The sequence below is a fragment of the Lycium ferocissimum genome, chromosome 3 (assembly GCF_029784015.1).
Source record: "Lycium ferocissimum isolate CSIRO_LF1 chromosome 3, AGI_CSIRO_Lferr_CH_V1, whole genome shotgun sequence".
Taxonomy (NCBI): domain Eukaryota; kingdom Viridiplantae; phylum Streptophyta; class Magnoliopsida; order Solanales; family Solanaceae; genus Lycium; species Lycium ferocissimum.
Window position 1 is genome coordinate 48,649,385 of NC_081344.1, and position 4,323 is coordinate 48,653,707.

Here is a 4,323-nt window from a genome sequence, read left to right on the forward strand (position 1 = left end):
AGATTTCAAAGACATTTAAGGTAAGGAAAGAAAGTTGTTAAGGAAAGTAAGTCATATGTTGTGTGTCGGACAAGAATTATGAGTATCGAGTTAATGACGTTCTAATGATGCTTTGGGAAAGAGTTATTAAGTCCCTTAGATTGGTATTGAGGTGTTAAACAAGTGTTAGGAAGGTTCCATAAGGATCGGAGATCAAACGAGTCGACGAGATCAAGTTTCAGATAGCTGGGCATTATACGGCCAGTATGATAGCTGGGCATTATACACCGGACATGCGGCGTATAAAACATACGGACCGTATGTCCAGCCGTATGTTCTGCCCAGAATAAGGGTCTTCACTGGACAAAACATACGGTCCATACATACGGTCAGTATAAAATATACGGACCGTATGTTGGTCCGTATGTTCTGGTCGGGATAGAACATAAACGTTGATATAAGGACCCCCCTCTTTCATTTTCACTCCACAAGTCAAGAAACCTCTATAATATTCTCCACTCTTCATCCACAAGAATTCAAAGGAAATTGATGATCAACTTCGTCAAACCAACAAAAATCAAGAGTGTGAAACACATTAAAGTCATCTAAGTCAAGGAATCCCAAGGGAAGTGAACAAGGGTTTTGGTGCAAGGAAAGTATTTCCACTCAAGGCTTATTCTACCATTATCTAAGGTAAGTTTCATGATCTTTTCATGCTGTTTGAAGTATTGAAAAGTTGAAACACTTGGATTATAGAAGGAAATCGGAAATGGGTCATAAATATGGTAATAGTGTCATTTTTTAACAGAAGCTTGGATTGAATCGCGAATATTGATATGTTGTGATTATGAATATGTTATGAATGAAATTTAGAACATGGAATGAGTATTATATATGAAAGAACGCGATAGTGAACTATGACCATGATTATGGAGCATTGGAGTGAAATTGTGGAATGTGGCTAATGTAATTGAATGGTGATTGTTGCCTATGATATTGTGATTGTTGTGATGAATGATTGGGAGTTGACATGTGATATGAGGAAAGTCATATAGACAAAGGAAATGCTGCCCAATTTTCTCTAGCTTTAGTAAGCACGTTCTTATAATCGTTTAGCTAATGTCGATACGAACTCTCTTGAAGGTAAAGACGTGAGCATTAAAGGAGAATGATCAAGCGCTAGAATAGTTAAATGACAAAGGTATGTGAGGCTAAACCTTTCTTTCTAAGGCATGAATCCTATGAACGATTTCCCTCCTTCTTCAAGAATTTCCTATATTCCGGAAAACTAAGAGCCTATGTTCATGAATAGCCATAAGAGATAAGAGATACATTACGAATACAATAATGATGATGATGAGCTTAAGTCTAAAGATTCTAGAGTTCATGACATGATGTTCCTACAAACTAATGATTCTAACTATGATCCACTGATGTTTTCCTTATGTGCACTCAACTTAAAACGTTAGTCCCACCAAGGTGAAATATAACCATTATGACTACTCCATAATGTAATCGGGGGTTCGTGACCTCATGTCACCCCGACATAGCCATAGTTGCTTCCAAGTTCTAATGTATGTTTTGATGATAAAGGTATAATGATAATAAGTCTATTATATGTACGATGATATAATTCCACCACGCCTAATTGGCCGGACATGTCACCGCGAAGGCAGGCTGCTTGTGATTCCACCGTGCCTAATTGGCCGGGCATGTCACCGCTAAGGAGGGCTGATATGTTTACACCGAGCCTAGAGGGCGGGGCATGACACCACTAGTGGGCGGCATATGATGGTTACCCGAACGCGGGTTAACGATGATGATGAATGTGAAATATAATGATGATGTATAAGAAATATGATGATGATGTATACGCTATGGCAATACGTATGATATGCTTATGTATGATATATGTATGAAATGTATACACACTTAAAAGTACGCAGGTTATATCTTCGCCCTATGACTTATGATTTCTCTATTATGTTCATTTCATTTATACCTTACATACTCAGTACAATGTTCGCTCGTCGAAGATACGGGGTGTAACACTTATTCCCGATGAAATCAAGACATATCAGAGGAAGTTCTTTAGAGACTCTCGTCAATACTATTGGGATGAGCCGTACTTTTTTCGAACATAGCATCAGCTTACCTTGTAACATTTGTACCATTTATTTTTTATTTTTGTCACTTGAACTTCGTTACCCTGTTCGATTATTGCCTTCCATATACCGCCACGTTGGTTGCCGGGATACACATACCCGCTTATATAGCCACGTATGGGATATCATATGCATACATATATATATATATATAATTACTACCATCTCGCTTACAAAATATTTCCAAACGCTATTCAAACTCACCCTAATTCTAGAGCTGTGATACACCTTCTTTCTCTTCACCGGTCTAGTCCACCTCAGCCTACGTGACCTCTTAAGGTGTCCAACCACTCCGCATACTCCAATCTCCCTTAGGCTGCTCTGGCTTCTCATTTGCCTCTTATATCTCAATTTATAGGACTTTTTGGACACTTCCCAAGGGGTCACCCATCCTAGTATTTCTCTCGCCTCAAAGACGCTTAACCTCGAAACTCGACGAAATCCGGTGCGTTAATGCTGGTAAAATGTATCCACCTCACCGCATGCCTTCACCACATAATCTAAAGCAAGTTGAAGTCTTGACAGATTCCAAAACGTTCTCGTAACGCATTTCCGTCCGAATTAGAAAGGGTCTCTTACTCTTCCGACTACACAATTACTATTTTGGCCTTTTTAATTCTCAATATTCACCTTTCATCTGTATGTATGACTACTTTCTGGCCTAGATTTCCAGATTCCCAATGGTAGCGAACACACCTTGGTCGCCGTTACTTATAAATACTCGGTTATCGGCCTCTTCAGATTTCCGCTCGCCACTATTAAATAATAATCTACAGCAAATGCACATACATAGAAAATTCCATTAAGGACTCATATACCTGTAGCCGATCAGTCTCTAGTCTGACCTGGTGGATTATAAGGTGAAGTGTACTCTTCGTCATCGTCTACCCACCATCCGCTCGTCTGGCTTTCATCATCTCTCTCATCTGAGTCTGAAGGATATAAATAACCAGGCAACTCCTGGTTTACCGACGGCCAGGATAGAGGGCTAGAGTAATCCGTAACACTCACCGGGGAGGCTGGTCTGACGTAGTGCTCCACCATAGGAGCAGCTGGTACGGCATCGAGGATCTCCTCCTCCGGTGTCCCAGACGAATACTCAGACGGATCTGTATCATAGCTGTCCTCTGGGGGGTCCTCCTCCCTGGGAGTCAAAAACTCTGGAGGAATCGTCGCTGGGTCCTCCGAGGGATCAGTCTCAATAGAATAACTGAGGCTCCTCCTGCTCGGTCCTGGAGCCTGGGGTCCTGGATCAACTCTGGGGGCCTTCTTAGCACTCCCACTGTCTGAGGCTGATCTCTTCATCTTTCGTCAGTCTGCACTTTCCTACAGGAAAAGGGGTCAGAAACGATCTCTCCTAGACTCTGGCTCTATCGCACGATCTAAGATAGAAAGAAAGGTCAATGATTCCTAAATACCCTGCAACCTCCTGTTTATAAGTGTGGCCGGCTTCACACCCATAAACAGGACTCTACCGGACACGGTCTGTAGACAATCCCTAGGACGAACTGCTCTGATACCACTTTTGTCACGACCCAAACCGATGGGCTGCAACAAGTGCCCGACCATTGCCGGCCAAGCACTCCTATGCTTGTATTTACTTCTCACTGGTTGTCCTGGGCCTATATACAATAATCGTAACTGTGTTAATGTCACACCCTAATTTCCGACAGGGTGTGATGGGCACCCGACCCTTACTTAAGGCCGAGCGAACCCGCTGACACTCGTAATACTCATAACCATACTGGGCCCGCAAAACATGACACAAGTGCATAATGAAAACTTTTGTTTTTTTTTTTTTCGAAAACAAACATGCCTTTCATCTTATCAAATCAAATAAAACTAGCATCGTATGAAATCTGTAAACATATGAAGTTCTTAACATAATGCATAATAATACATCGGCTTATATAGCCGCTTACAAAACTGACATATCATACACCCGACACTATCTGCAACGTCTCTACCATAACTTCATATACCATACAAAAGCACTCAGACTCGGCAGCACTCCGGAGGAAATGGAGCTTGCCAATCCAGTTAGAACATCTTCTGCCAACGTCATCCACTCATCTGTGGGTACCTGCGCGGTATGAAAAGCAGCCCCCAAAGAAAGGGGGTTCGATTTAAATATGTACCGAGTATGCAAAAGCGAAGTACGAAAACGAAGCCATAACCG